Source organism: Brassica rapa, chromosome A10 (assembly GCF_000309985.2).
Source record: "Brassica rapa cultivar Chiifu-401-42 chromosome A10, CAAS_Brap_v3.01, whole genome shotgun sequence".
NCBI classification, from domain to species: Eukaryota; Viridiplantae; Streptophyta; class Magnoliopsida; order Brassicales; family Brassicaceae; genus Brassica; species Brassica rapa.
This window is the reverse complement of record NC_024804.2, coordinates 5,016,111-5,032,747: the sequence shown is the minus strand read 5'-3', so window position 1 is coordinate 5,032,747 and position 16,637 is coordinate 5,016,111. Positions and strand designations below refer to the sequence as shown.

The window sequence follows — 16,637 nt, the reverse complement described above, 5'->3', positions numbered from 1 at the left end:
ATCCAAGGTATATCAACTCCCCTCGACTTACCCTTTTGCTTGTCCTCAAGCAAAACATACAGGCTCGTCTCTCTGAAAGAGGTTTGAAAATATTTAGGGATTCCAAATTTTCAAAACATAGAAATCTTTCCTCAACAATTTTGCAACCACATTTAAAAGGTCCTAATCACAAAAGCACACTATGCAATATCCTAGCTTAGCAACCATTTCTAACATAACACAACTCATCAATTCACGTCTGACATCCCCTCTACTGATTTTCTTCTTAGCATAAATATAAAGTGAATGCTTTACCTTGGGAGTATCGATCACAGGATGCAAGGATTTCAGACAGGTATCTGGAGCTGCAGGTAAAAGTTAGTTCCTAGTTTCTCTCTCTCTAAATTTCTCTCTTGAGTCAAAGTCTGCTTCCATTGCAGGATCAGTGACCAAGATTGGACAGGCTTCCATGAATCAAAACTTAATGGTGGTTGCCACCAAGTTCTGTTCACTTCTTTTTGACCTATATCCAAGAGTTCTTTGCGAAAGCGAGCCTTGAAGATTGCCGCCTCCAAGTCCCGTTTCGAACTCTTTTATTTGAGTCTTTATGAATCAAGCCTTAATGGTTTTAGCCACCAAGTCCTGTTCAGACTCATCCTAATTAAACAATAGATCTTATTATATTTTTTTTTTATTATTATTTTATTATTATTATTTTTATACTCACTAAACTAATCTAGGGTCGAAACTAGAGAGAGAAAATGTGATAAATAATCTAAACCAGGCGTTACCTTCCAGACCTGTCTGAAGAATCCGATCCCATGTATACCAAGCCCCAAGACAAGCGGTTATGTCAGGTTTAGTGTTGGAAATCAGCTTTGGTTACTTCATACGGTTCAAGGTAAGTGTGTAGTTGATAGGTTGATCCGCTTTAGCATCTTTAGTGCTATCTGCAATTAGTAAATCTAAAATGGTGCTAAAGATTGGTTAGATATTCATGTTTAAATCAATATAAGATTATAGTCCCTATTTTCAATAGCTAAGCATAATTTATTTGAAATTCCTTTTTACATAAGAATAAAATAAATTATATCAGTAAATCTTCCCCCAGACTTAAATTACACTGTCCCAGTGTAACTCAGCGGAGTTATGATGAATAGTTTATGATGTACGAAATGTAACAAGTAGGGAAGATACATCTGACCGGATTAGATATCGATCGATGTGTAAGTTACATCGATCGTCGTGTGGTTGCCTATGTCGAACGATGTCGACGTCTCGTCGTCGGTCGATATTCAGGTCCTCCTACTTGGGTCTCCTAAATCTGAAAGAAATAAAACGAAAGAAATTAAATGCTAGCTAATAAAACCAAAGTAAAATACCTAATAGTGGGTTGCCTCCCACTCAGCGCTTGGTTATAGTCATTTAGCTTGACTGTGGTAGTGATTGGCTATTGGGTGGAGAAGCAGCTGCTTGTTGGAAAGCAAGCATCCACGTCATCTCTGCGCATTCTGGACCAAGATGCAATGAAACTTCTTGTGGCCTCATCATTTCTTGTCCATTTGTCATCCATCTTCTCAAGTACTTTGGAGATGTTCTGTAGCCTTTCTTGAATGTTGTCAATGCTGACCTGGTGCCAGCCTATGTTGTCATAGGCGTATGCTGAAAGTTCTGTCAGTTCCTTTTGCATTGACTTGTGTATCAGCTGCTCGCCGATTGGTGTAGACTCGGCGTCGATCGATGCGATTATGTGTTCGTTGGTCGATCTCGGCGAGTTGCCGTCGATCGATTTGCTTTTGTCCTGTCGATCGATGCTGATATCTGATGTTGAGCTGCGAGTTGCCTCTGAATGGCTTTGACTTCTTTCTGTAGCCATTCTGCGTGGTTGTCTAGTCCACTGATTTTGTTGTCGAATGGAAAGTAGATGTCATCGCAGCGTTTGTCAAGTCGTTCCTCCATGGTGTCTAGAGCAGTGTAGATCTTGGATGTGATCTTGTCAACCTCTGCTGCTGTGTAAGGAAGTAACTCCACAGGTTTCTTGCCATCGATCAAGGTCCTCTTAGCCTGTCGATCGATGCTGATTTTGCCTGCAAAAAACTTTGATTAGTAATGTTCTCAATATCCTTTTGGGCATCAAGTAATTGACTAGACAATTTGTTTAAATCTATCATGACTGGTGATATAAAACGGTCATGCATATCCTCGTAAGTCCTCAGCCTCTCATTCATGGCTGAGACTTTGCGTCGAGCGATGTGAAGGTACACATGTCGATCGATGTGGCTGGTTGTTGGTCCTTCTTGCGAATGGTGTCCAGATCTTGCTGTAGTAGCTCGATTTTAGTGCTTAGCCAGTCCACGTTGTTGTTGAGAGGGCAGTAAACGTCGTTTATCCTTGTGTCGATGTATGAGACTTCCCATTCATCCCTGTGTTGTGTTGAACATTGCGGTTCTGCAGGGATCTGAGCTGTAGGAAGACTGACGTCGATCGATGTTGCACGTGGTGCGTCGATCGATGCTGAGGTCGTAGCTTCCTTCTCAAGTTGCTGACGTAAACTCTCAATTCTGTCCTCATTTCTGCCATACATCTGAAAAGCTCATTGTAGCCTCTATCCAAAGGCTGATGTGTATCTTCTACCAATGTTTTGAGCTCCTCTCCCAGTTTCTCCTGAGCTCCACAAATACCAAACACCATTTAATCGATTTCTTCTTTGGTGTAGAGTTCTGGTGCCAGTCTTGTGGGTGTGAAGGAAGTGGCATGTTCTGGAAGACAAATGTGGCTCTCCCAAAAAGAGATGCTCTTTCCAGTATTTTCCTGATGTTGTCCATTGTGACAGGTATCATCTCACCAGCTACGCCTCGTGCGTGTCCTCGCTCATCTCTGTAGACTCCATACTCGTCCCTTTGTTCCCAAGTGAACTTTCTGGCTCCGTACATGTCGAAAGCGCGGTTCCCAAATTCATACCGTCTGTCGATCGACGTCGGTTCATCCCTATCGATTGAGATTGGTGTTACCCTGTCGATCGATGTCTCTGTTGTACCGTCGATCGATGCTTGCCCTTTTGGTTAGCGTGATAGATCTGGGTTGATCTCTGTTGTGGCGACTCCTGCGTGGTTGTTAGGATCTGTTTGAATGACGTCTGGAGTGCCACGTTGCTGTGAGAATAGGTTGTCAGGTCCATTGGCTACTTGAAGGATGTCTGCTATGTCCTCTCTGGACACTTGTAAATCCTTCCATCCATTGCACGTGCGTTGCCATCTGGGTCCCTGAAAATACCAAATTCATCAGGTGTTAGAAAACCGTAATCAATGTTTGCATAATCATTCAATTTAGAAATAGAAAGATTAGGGTTTAGAGTAGTATCGATCGATGTAGATACAGTTACATCGATCGATGGCAGTTAATTTCTGCAGAACTTGTGTTCTTGAGATGATTGCTCTTCATGGATTTTTCTGTTGATGTAGAAGGAAGAGTGTTCATCTTTTTTGCTTGTGTGTTTGCTCTGATGTGTGTAGGTGGTTTCGGAGGTGCAAAACGATTTATATAGGTATCTATAAACCTAGTTGGGGAGGGAATATTCTCCTGCTCCTGAATTTTCGCTGCGGCGCGAATATCGATCGATGTTCCAGTGTGGGTGTCGATCAATGTGAGCGGTTGTTTTGCTGGACGAGGGTGGGTATCGACCGATGTGGAGTGCATAGCGTCGAACGATGTTGGAAACATGTTGGTGAACTTATGTGTTTCAAGTCTTTCATCCTGCAAAGACATTTCTATTGCACGTTCTTTCCAATAATCCTCATCGTATTCCTCGGTATGTTCCTCATTAGGTGAAGTAATTACAGTGTCAACTGCAAAACTTTCATGGAAACCACTGTCTGCCCAACTGCCTATGGAATAATCATCATGTCCTCTCTTGCTTGGAGGTTGGAAGGCAAAATGTTGGTAACAATGATTAGGTGAAGCGAAATGGTCAAGTGGGTGCATTACGTCGAGTGACGTGTTGTTGTGGTCATCGGTCACCATTGACACATTGGAATCGATCGATGGAAAGTTTGGGGTGTCGATCGATTCCGAGTACTCTGTTTCGTACTCCGATTCATACTCTGCTCCACAATGGCATGCGCCAATGAAGCCAAGTTCTTTCCCATAATCCACAGAATTAATGACCTTTCTCTTAGGTCGGATGGGGTCGTAGTGGATGTTTGGGTCTATGAGCGTTAGACACAATTTTTTTTGTTCATGTCACATACAGCTCCTACTGTAGCTAGGAAAGATCTTCCAAGCAGAAGTGAAGAGTTCCAGTTAAGCTCGATGTCTAGGACATGAAAATCTACAGGGACAAGGGCATTACCAATCTGTACCTCCAGATCTCTTATGATACCTCCTGATCGTTTCTCTGAAAGATCCACGAAGGTGAAGGATTCCGTTGATGGTTCGATGGTCAAACCAAGCTGGTCTGCCATGATTCTAGGGAGGATACTAACTGATGCTCCTGTGTCACACATTGAATGGGGAAATTCAACACCCTTGACTACGCATGGTATTGCAAACTTCCCAAGATCACTCTTCTTCGTCAATGTGATCCTGTGTTTCATCTTCTCTCTGACTTGATGAAACATTCTTCTAATCTCCTCCTCGGTTACCTTTGTTTCACTGAAGAACATCCACAACCGGTGTGTGAAGTAAGCTTCATCAAAAGGTTTTTCGATTGAGATTCTGAGGACTCGTTTAGTGAAACCATCCATCTCCTTATCGTTAGCTTCCCTCTTAAGGTTTTTAGGAATCTTCTCCTTTCTCTTCCTTAACCTTCTCCCTTCAGATTCTTGTTCTTCTTGAACAGATTCTGGTGAATTATTTAAAGGGTTGGGTTTTGGTTCGGGTGGGTTTGCCAATGGTTTAGGTGGTGGTCTGAGTGCGTTGATGTAATCATTATCGATTGAGGGTAACCGCACTCGGTATGTCAGAGGTGCCTGTCGATCGATGGGAGGTGTGTTGTGACGATCGATGTCGGACTCACTCTGTCGATCGATGGTTGGCTCAACCGATCGATCGATTTTATCATAGAAAGGGAAGGGTGGGTGAGGATGCTTAGCTGCGAATTCTTCATGAGTTAGAATTCGAACCACATTACATTCAGTCGATTTGGCAGATGACGCCGATCGATGACTGGAGTAATCTGTCCATCGATCTTCATCATGGTCTGTCGATCGATGCGAGTTCATCGACATCGGTCGACACCATTGGGATCCGCCGAGACTCATGGAGCTTTCGATTTCGAAATCACCTTCCTCAAGCTTTTCATTTCTCACCACTTGCCAGAAATCATCATCTATGATGGCATTTACGTGGTGTTTTCCTTTGTCGGCTCCTGCCTCTCTAGCGAAAGCTTCTTGCCTCTTTATAGTCTCGCCCGTCTGAATTACTTGAGTTTCAAGTTTTCTCACCTGAGTCCCTAAGGTCTCGATTTTGGTGTTCAGATTGTTGTAGGCAGAGTCTATCTTACCGTTGATATCCACAGTGATTTGTTGTTGTCCCAACAGTACTCGATCAAGCATCTCTTCGATCTTGCTTTCCTGAGTCTGGGGTGGTGGGTTTTGGTAGTAAGAGTTTGAGTAGCTCTTGCTGTTGTTGAAGGGTTTTTGAAATTGTGAATTTTGGTTACTTCTTTGGCCATTTCCAAAGAAGTTTCTGTTTCCGCCTTGGTTTCCAAATTTCTGGAATCCGGTACCTCCGATGTAATTCACATTTTCTTCTCCTTCCGTATCTGCTACTTCTCCTTCAGCTGAACAGACTTGCTTCCTAAGAAGCTCGTGCACGACATCTAACTTAGCTCTTACTTCGTCCATCTGTTCCTTCCCGATAGAAGCTACAGACTTCTTCCGTTCAGAGTCAGTGTTCTTGGTGCTGCTGCTGTTAGCAAGGTTTTCGATAAGTCTCACAGCTTCCAACGGATTTCGAGTAGTGAAGTTTCCTGCACTCGCTGTATCAAGGGCCATTTGATACTGTAAGGCGAGACCTTGGAAGAAAGTGCTTAGCAGCTGCACTTCGTTAAATCCGTGGTGTGGACAGTCTCGCTGGAAAAACCTAAATCTAATCCACGCATCTTTGAAGGACTCTCCAGCCTTCTGCGAGAATGTGGAAATTTTGTTCCGAAGTTCTTCAGCGCGCGCCTCATCGAAGAAGTTTCGTAAGAAAGCATTCTTGATGTCGCTCCAGGATGTTAAAGATCCTGTGGGTTGTTGCCTAAGCCAGTGCATCGCTTCTCCATTCAGCGTGTATCTGAAGAGTTTGCACAGCAGGTAATCTTTGGGGACTCCTTCCATCCGAATAGCAGCGATTAGATCCTCAAACCGTTCCAAATGGTCCATAGGATGTTTGTGCGGTAACCCAGAGTAGGGTATCTGCGACACGAGAGTGTAGTATTGAGGCTTCAGCTCGAAATTCTGCTTCTGGATCTCCGGAAGTCGAATAGCTGATCTGTTGGAATAATACTCATCTGGGCGATTGAAGTCGGCCAGTGGTTTCGATCGAGCGTCCTCATCTACAGGTTGAGCAGTTCCTGTAGCATCAGCATCAGGGATTACAGTTTCCTGAGCATCTATTTTCTGACCTGTTGCATTACACAGATGACCAGCCTGGTCATACAGGTTTCCGTTCTCATCCTGAGTTAGAATAATAATGTTTACCATTTTTGACGACACGAAATCGATCAACGTACGCGGCGTAGTATCGATCGTTGTCGAACGATCGGGATCGATCGACGATGATGGTCTGGTGTCGGTCGACGGTTGGTTGTGCGTATCGATCGACGACGAAGTGGTTGCGTCGAGCGATGTGGAACGTTGACCTCTAGGGATGGTGCGTTCCAAATGAGCAGGATCGTCTGAGAACAACAAGTCTTTCTCCTTGTTACTTCTGGTACCGCTGGGCATGCACCTGAAAAGACAAGAAAAAGATTATTAGAAAGAGGGTAAAGAAAAGAAAAAGAATTAATAAAACTAAATCTAATGGCGATCAAAGCTCCCCGGCAACGGCGCCAAATTTGATACCACTCAAATTACCCTAAGGAATGTTACTCTCATCAAAAGAGGTTCAGATGTAGTTCTTAGGGATCGAATCCACAAGGAGCTAGGGAACAATTAAATCTACTGTTTATTAATTCTAAGGGTTGTAAATGTTTAAATGAAATAGCAATAGTAACAAGCGAGTAAATAATAAATGTAAATTTGGTTGGAAATGATATTAGATGCATGGCCACTATTCAAGTGTTGGAGATTATAATACCAATAGATGTCTAACTGTTGCATGCATGATATATTAGAGCTCATTCGCTTAACTCAGGGATCAGCTGTCGCATGTACCACTGGTTAACAGACTAGATCTTGTGTCTCACCGGTTAGATGCAGACACAAGAGAGTGTCAATCGATAGTCTATTAAGACGTCGACCGATACACCTTTGCCAACATCGATCGATTGTCAGTTGAGGACGTCGATCGACGGGTTCTAGCCAGGCCTATGCGCGAGTATGAAAATACTCTACTAAGATTCTAAATTGGCGGTTAGCCCTCTCTAGCAATCCTAATATGATAGATAGATGTCAGGATGGGATAACAAGGGTGCTTGAATATGCAATCCTATGATCAAGTTCTAGTTAGCTAGGCTAAAACAAGCAATGAATACAAATCTATCATGAATATCACAACAAGGCAGATCTATAGTTTGGGGCTAATCCCACAAACCTATCTGAACCCTGGATCTAACAGTTGAACTACTCAGACATAGCAAAGCAATTCATATCAATAGATAAATAGAAACTCATAGAATAGATGAAAAGAAATAGAAACAAGGAGTTCCAATCACAAGTGATCTTCTCTCCCAAAATGAAACTTGTAGCAAAACTAGGTCTAGAAAAAGCTCTGTTCTTTATGCCGTCAAAAACACTAGGCAGTATATATTCTACTAGGTTAAAAACTCGTCAGGCATTTTGGTAATTTGGCTTCGCCTTGGTTTTTAAGTCTGCTGAATCCAAAATGTCGCGTCTGGTGTCTCGACATCAATCGATGGTACTTGTGTACATCGATCGATATTAATCTTCATCTGTCCATGCATTTCCTGATATCGATAGTCAGCACTGATGCACATTGATCGATTATTCTTCCTCTCGTCGACCTCTAAGTGGTCAGCTCGGGTGAAATGTCCTTTAAGCTCCAAAATGCTCCAAAGTCATAGCTTTACTCCGAAATGCACATGAACCTGAAAACATACCTAGAAGAGTAAAAAACATAGATATATATATAGTAAAGTACTTATATACCATGGATAAAAATGAGTCAAATCCAAGGTATATCAGAAATCTACGAAGAACGGTGCACCCCTGATGTACTAAAAATAAGATCCAGGAGGATCCACCCCTTTTAATTCAAGCATTTACTGTAAAGGTGAATTACGGTCGGCTTGATCCCTGCTTGTGGGGTACGTAGGCAACCTCTCACGAGGCTCAGCTAGTTCTATAAAAAAAATTATATATTTTTCAAACAAATATCAGGATACGACCCTCACTCACAAAAAAATCCGAGATCCGTTCTCAGCGCTGCAGCTCCGCGCTCACACTTAATCAAATTTGCAAAATAAAATTACAAGATCCGTTCTCAAGTGCTGCAACTCCGCGCTCACACTTAATCAAATTTGCAAAGTAAAAATACGAGATCCGTTCTCAGTGCTCGGTCGCTACGTAGCGACCGAGCGAAACGAGTGCTCGGTCGCTACGTAGCAACCGAGCTTCGGCTTGAGCTCGGTCGCTACGTAGCGACCGAGCGATCGTCCCGCTCGTCGCTACGTAGCGACCGAGCGATCGTCCCGCTCGGTCGCTACGTAGCGACCGAGCTCAAGCCGAAGCTCGGTCGCTACGTAGCGACCGAGCACTCGTTTCGCTCGGTCGCTACATAGCGACCGGGCTCGAGCCAAAGTTCGGTCGCTGTGTAGCGATTGAACCTTTCCGAACATCGATACGACACCAGTCCTTGCATTCTCGTCAAACCTTCGAATGCTATCTCCCGAAGACCGTAGCAAGCTCAGTCCATGTTTCCCGCTATTCTAATTCATCGATCAAACTTCGCGGATTAGAAACCGCGGAAAACTCGTAGTAAACGTGTCGAGTCGGAAGACGGCCCAAAGGGACCTAAAACACGACTCGAGGCCCATCCTACGATTTTTCTAACCAAAAGCCCGTGAACCACAGCATGGTTCGCGCTTGGCCCACGAGGAAGGATAAATGTCAAGTTTCCGCGGATAAATACGGAAGTTTTGAAGATAATTGTGAAGATCGGGAAAAATGGAATATCTCCATTTTTATGCTATGACGGCTTAAGGGCAGAAGAGTAAAAGCGTAAACCGACCTTGGAGCTAGTATATAAGGAGTCCTAGGCGAGGAGCAGAGGAAAGAACTTTTTCAGAGCAAACTTAGCACTTAGAGCGATTTAGGCAACTTTCCGTTTTTGTTATTTCGAGCTGCGACTCAATTAGGTTTAGCCGTCTTAGGGTTGCTAGAACTAGGAATCTCGCCGACAGCTCTCGAGCCCAGGCTTATACCTTGTTGTAACGCTCATACGCAGATTCGGAATAAGATCTACTTTGCTCTCTTTTCGATTTCTTATTTTTATCGTTGTTATTCTCGTGTTCTGATTGCTTGACGTGTGGTAATTAACAGATATCCGGGTCCTCTGGGAAACTAGGGTTTTCTTAGTTTCCTTATTTAAACGGAAATCGACAGTGCGAATTTCGGTTCCCACAGTTTGGCGCTAGAAGGAGGGGGATATACGGATCAATCTAACCCGCAAAAGCCACACACAGTCAGACATGTCAACCAACGACGCGGATAACGTGCAAACTCCCCTTAACGGAGGCAGCGGCACCGATCTCCACACTCCGGTAGCGGACGTATCTGCGGCCAACGCGCAAGCCAACGCCGCGACTCTCGAGGAGTTTAAAAAGATGTTCGCCACCTATGAAAAAAGGTCGGAAGAACAGGATAAGCTCGTGAATACCTTGACCAAACAGGTTGAAACCTTAACGGCAAGGACCCAAGCTATCCGTCCCCGCGGAACCACCAAAATCCGCGGGAAGAGGCTCGATTTCGCCACCCCACTCGATAGAGCAGGAGTCGCGCGGGAACGACCTTCCGGTCAAAACCCCAGCGAGAAGTCTCCCATCGAGAAGGGGAACTCTGAAAGTCTTCCGCTCCCTGCAAAGGACTCGGAGGATAACGAAGCCGAACACATTGACCTGGATCCTAGCGATGTCTCCAACGACACCGACGAGGATGTCGACAGACATCCAAGAAGGACCAGAAGCCGATCCGCTCGGGAAGGCTCCCCGTTCGAAAAACCAATGACGGAAGAAGAAGAAGTCGCCTATTGGAACGAACAAGAGGAGCTGGCCGAAAGGCAAACCGAGCTCACTCGCAGTAAGCGCCGACAGGCTCGGAAATCCACTGACGAGACATCGGATATCCGCGATCTTCGCGACTACATCACCAAGACTGCGGCAGAAGTGAGAGCCGTAAAGTCTCAAATCCATCATGCTACTAGTGCTGCCCCCGAGATCGATCGACTGCTGGAAGGAGCTCGAAAGACCCCCTTTACCAGTCGCATTTCGGACATGAGGGTGTCCGATCCGGGAAAGATCAAAGTACCGAAGTACGATGGTACGGCCGATCCGAAAGCGCACCTTCAGGCTTTCCACATCGCGATGGGAAGAGCAAGACTGAAGGACGGCGAAAAGGATGCCGGCTATTGCCGCCTGTTCGTCGAAAATCTTGAAGGAGCAGCGCTCGAATGGTTCGCACGCCTTCGTCGCAACACCATCGGGAGTTTTCGACAGCTCGCATCGGAATTCCTCAAACAGTACTCTGTATTCATAGACAGGGAAACCTCCGATGTTGATCTCTGGAGTCTCTCCCAGAGGGAAGACGAACCCCTCCGCGAGTTTATCAGTCGGTTCAAACTGATAATGTCCAGGGTCAGCGGGATAAGCGACAAAGTGGCCATCGACGCGCTGAGAAAGACGCTCTGGTACAAGTCGAAATTCAGAAAATGGATAACTCTCGACAAACCGCGAACGATCCAGGACGCCCTCCACAAAGCAACGGACTATATCATAGTGGAGGAAGAAACTAAAGTCTTATCGCAAAAACATAAGCCGGCAAGACCATCCTCGAAAGACGCAGATCCGAAGGGGAAAAAGAAGAACTCTCGTAACGACAAGTACGTCCATCACGAGGGGGAAGATCTCCAAGGAGCGCATAACTATGCGATCAATTCGGATCAAGGCCGGACCACGGGCAACACATGGACTCGCAATCAAGGGTATGACGAGAACACCTTCTGCGAGTTCCACCAATCCCGAGGACACTCCACGACTAATTGCAAAGTCTTAGGAGCAAGACTGGCCGCGAAGCTGCTCGCTGGAGAGCTTTCGGAAGTAACTAGCGTCAAGGATCTCATCCTCGATTCTGATCGGCCTCCAAAGACGGACAGAAATCCGCCCGCCGAAAAATCTCCTCAACGAAACCAACCTGGGGATAAACGCGGTAGGAGGCCGGATGACAAAGGGAACGATAACAATCGTCGCAGAGTCAATATGATCATCGGAGGATCTCAATACTGCGGCGATACCGTGTCAGCCATCAAGGCTTACCAACGGAAGGCAGAATCAAGCGCAAATTGGCCTACATGGTCTCCTCCTCGAGACGGCCAAAGTTGCTCGATCACCTTCACGGAGGAAGAAGCCGGCGGTATCGACCAACCTCACTGCGACCCGCTCGTCATAGATCTCGTCATACGAGATTTAGAAGTCGGAAGGGTACTCGTCGATACGGGAAGCACGGTCAACGTAATCTTCCGCGACACTCTCAAGCGGATGAGTATCGAACTCGGAGAGGTAATTCCGACGCCAAAACCACTCACGGGTTTTTCAGGCGAAGTGTCGATGACTCTCGGATCAATCCAATTGCCAGTCATGGCCAAGGAGATCACGAAAATCGTCGAATTCGCGGTAGTCGACCATCCCGCTATCTACAACGTGATCATGGGAACCCCATGGCTCAACGCCATGCAGGCAGTTCCGTCAACTTACCACCTGGGTCTCAAGTTCCCAACGCCGAGCGGAGTCGCGGCCATCTGGGGATGCCAAAAACAGTCGCGACTATGCTTCCTCGCGGAGCATAAGTTAAGGCAAATCACGGCTTCTGCAAACGGCAAACGCGCGAAGATAGATCGATCTTCGGCCAAAAGCGCCCCGCACAAGGACGAAGTAAAATCGTCTGTCAACGCAAACGCATCGGACGTCGAAGCTCGACATAAATCCGAAGCCCACGCGACAACTCAACCGGAACATCCGGAAAATAGCGTCGACCCAGCCACGATCGACACGGTCAAGGCGGACATCGCGACACCAACCGCCGAGTAAGAACACTCGCGGCATGAAACAGAACTACGAGATGGCTTGATCCTCGAAAGGGGTACGTAGGCAGCTTGTCAAAAGACGAGTTCAGCTATCCCCCTCTCTAAAAAGGGGGGGGGGAGTGGGTGCGTATACTCGTATACTCCCACAATCGCCATTATTGTAATCGAGTTTTTAGAAACATAAAATTTTTTACAATATACACTGTCTTTTTATCGAAAACGCTTACGCTTCAGTTTACGCTCGTCTGCGGCCTCATCCGGCCCAAAAATCGTAAAGATTATCACCTTTCAAACACGCAAAAATACACGCATAATCCTCGAAAATAACTGCGAGACGTCGCAAAAAGTTAAAATTCGAGGACAATGCTAAACAAATTGTCCGAACGCGACCACCAAAAACTTTACACCCCGTTCGTCGATTGGCCCCGACGAACACGCCAGCCGTCTTAAACAAACGCAATCCGATCACTCTTTTGATCTTTAAAAACGTCCAGCACAAGGACAAAAGCGCGCTACAACAAAAATCCGAAATTTTGGTTTAGCACTTCCAGTTGATTCTGAGAAGATGCTCGATTCGTACCATACAAGTCATATAAGCCGAGAACATATCGCGGACTTTAAACCGGTGCGAGTCAGGAAGAAATCGCAACAGGAAAAACGATAGCCGGCTAGTCACCGCACAAACCTTAACCGAAAGTAAACCTAGGTCTTGCCCTAAACCCAACGCTCTGGTCTCAAACATCTCAAGGCATGATATCTAAAAGATACGAGATCATAAACCATGCCTCTCCGTTCGTATCTCAATGTTCTCGAAAATCGTAAAGACAGATAAATTTTTACGAAAATCACGAACGAACCAACAGATTGAACGTCTAATTAGAACTACATACGAGACGACAACTCGTATTTACTTCAACCCTACTCAGGAAAAACTCGAAACAAAACATTTATCATATAAATAAACCGCGTAAAGCGGCAAGGGATTCAAAGCCACCAACGGCCAGTCCCGGAAATACAAATACGGCCATCTTGGCCTAAACGAAATCCAAATTCAAAGGGCCACATTCGGCCGAAAACAAGGATAACTGATCCATCCCTCATAATCCAAAGTCAAAGTCCCCGGACAACGAAGCACCAAACGCATCCGCAGGACGATCCACTTCCTCGCCACCATCGTGAAAATCGATCGGGACCTCCTCGGTATCAGGAGAAACCGGGATGGAATCCCAGAACCCTTGAATCCTCTCGTCGATCGGAGGGATAAGCGCCTCAGCGTGGGCACGGTCACTCATCCCACTCTTCATCAAGCTCATTTCCTCTTCAAACACATAGTCGTCGGCTTGCGTCCTCCAAAGACTTCCGACCGAACCACGGCACTCGCGAAAGTCGCCCACCGAGGTAAAGGCATTCTTAAGGTTCCCGTACTCAACCTGGAACTGAGATGCGCGAGTCTTCATCACCTCGACGATTTCTCTTTTGCCTTTCCTCTCCGCTCTACGAACAGCCCGCGCATGATCACGAGTAAGCTGTGCCTCTCGCTCCAGCATCTCGCCTTGCACGCGAGCGAGATCCCGCTCCGCTTTCTCCGCCTTGAAGCGGTAGACCATGGCTTCTCTATGACCCGCCTCGATGGCCGAGCCCAGCAAGCTCAGGCCCTGCAAAATCGATGGGCGTGTTACAAATCCATACATAGGATAATCACTAAAAAATTCCCAAAAAAAAACTAACCCCATTGATGATGCGAGATCCTTCCGCAACGACTCTCGGCCTCGCCGATTCTTTCGTAGGAGGAGGAGCATCAAACCCGATGGCAGCCCAGCAAAGAAATCATCGAAGTCCGGAATGGGGGCCTCGCTCGAACCGCTTCCGTCGCCGTAAGCAAGGTTCGGATCCCATCCTGGAAGCATAGAGTCGTCCATCGAAAACTCTATGTCGCCAAGATCGACATCTTTTCCCTTCCAAGAGCTCGACTCCGGCGCAGCTGTCGGAGCTTCGACGGGATTCTGGTCGTCGGGTTCGGAGTCGCTTCCCGTATCCGCGTCCAAAGCTGGACCAGGTTGCACAAATTTCAGTGCCTTCCGAACCCTTCTCGGCGTGAAAGAAGTCCAGAAGAAGGGACCATTCCTGAGAAGATCCCTCACCGCGATAATGTCCTCAGGGAACGGAGCAAGAGGATTGATGAAGGGACGATTGTTCGGCAACCTCCGGAACAGTGGAATGCAACTCTCTTCGACGGACGCAGCGTCCAAACGAACAAAGAAAAAGAACTTCTTCCACAAGTTGAAGTTCGAAATGAACTTCTTAACCACCGACATAAATTTCCGAGGGACAAACCTATGCTTATCCGTATCCTTGACAAGTTGAAGCCTCAAAAGCGCTTCATAATGATCGACGGAAAGGGAAAGGCCATGCTCATAGCTTAGGATCAAGATCCCAATAAGGTGCTGAATGGCAAGGGGTGTCAACTGACTTATCGCGACTTCGAAGCGGTCCAACACTCGGACGAGAATTTCGGGTATGGGGAACCAGAGGCGACAACGCACTATGAACGCCTCATAACAAGTAAAGTAACCCTCCGGGGGGTTGTTAGCACATTCCCCGCGGCAGGGAACCCGGAACTCCACAACATCCGGGATGTGGTAGAACGACCGCATCGTCGCGAGAAACTCGTCAGTAGTCCTGCTTGCGTCCTCTTCCTCGACTCCACGATGGACCAGGACCGGGAATGGCTTCTCCTTGGGAGGGATCAACGAGCCATAATGAGCAACCCACCATGCCTCGTTCTCGGCAGGATGCACCGAGTGAGGCACGAACTCCATCTTCGGAACGACGAGCTCTTCGTAAGACTCGCGGACGAAGACCCTTTTTTCGCAATCTTTTTCTTGCTCGACATCTTTACACTTCTCTTAAGAGAATAGAGGAAAAGGGTGGAGAGAAAGATAGAAAGTTTTTTGAAAGATCTTAGAGAAAAACAAGAAAGTGAAAAAATTATGGAACAAGTTACCTCTCTTCTTATAAGACATGAGGATTTACTATTCAAGCTCGGACTTTCGCATATTAATTCCATCCATCACGCCTAACTTGCCAAACATGCCTAACCGCACGCTAGGATCCCCCCATGCATGATCCTAACGGGCTGGGGGGCTAACTGTTGGGGTCAAAAACGGTTACGACGGAATTACCACCCGAAAATCCTCAGAGATCGTATTTCCGAAAGAGTTAGTAAAAGAAGGGATGTAATTTTCGTATACGAAGAAGTATTCTTTGGGATTCAAACCGAACGATCGTCCCGCTCGGTCGCTACGTAGCGACCGAGCTCGGGCCAAAGCTCGGTCGCTACGTAGCGACCGAGTGATCGTCCCGCTCGGTCGCTACGTAGCGACCGAGCGATCTTCCCGCTCGGTCGCTACGTAGCGACCGAGCTCGAGCAAAAGCTCGGTCGCTACGTAGCGACCGAGCTCGAGCCAAAGCTCGGTCGCTACGTAGCGACCGAGCGATCGTCCCGCTCGGTCGCTATGTAGCGACCGAGCTCGAGCCAAAGCTCGGTCGCTACGTAGCGACCGAGCGATCGTCCTGCTCGGTCGCTACGTAGCGACCGAGCTCAAGCCGAAGCTCGGTCGCTACGTAGCGACCGAGCACTCGTTTCGCTCGGTCGCTACATAGCGACCGGGCTCGAGCCAAAGTTCGGTCGCTGTGTAGCGATTGAACCTTTCCGAACATCGATACGACACCAGTCCTTGCATTCTCGTCAAACCTTCGAATGCTATCTCCCGAAGACCGTAGCAAGCTCAGTCCATGTTTCCCGCTATTCTAATTCATCGATCAAACTTCGCGGATTAGAAACCGCGGAAAACTCGTAGTAAACGTGTCGAGTCGGAAGACGGCCCAAAGGGACCTAAAACACGACTCGAGGCCCATCCTACGATTTTTCTTAACCAAAAGCCCGTGAACCACAGCATGGTTCGCGCTTGGCCCACGAGGAAGGATAAATGTCAAGTTTCCGCGGATAAATACGGAAGTTTTGAAGATAATTGTGAAGATCGGGAAAAATGGAATATCTCCATTTTTATGCTATGACGGCTTAAGGGCAGAAGAGTAAAAGCGTAAACCGACCTTGGAGCTAGTATATAAGGAGTCCTAGGCGAGGAGCAGAGGAAAGAACTTTTTCAGAGCAAACTTAGCACTTAGAGCGATTTAGG

General features: G+C 46.7%; 1 non-coding gene across 1 annotated transcript; it reads left to right on the top strand.

Annotated features, from left to right (window-relative positions):
• Positions 1 to 6,027: 6,027 nt before the first annotated feature.
• On the top strand, positions 6,028 to 6,133 carry LOC117129410. The gene has a single exon (XR_004453059.1). It is a non-coding gene; the product is annotated as a small nucleolar RNA R71 (small nucleolar RNA).
• Positions 6,134 to 16,637: the final 10,504 nt, after the last annotated feature.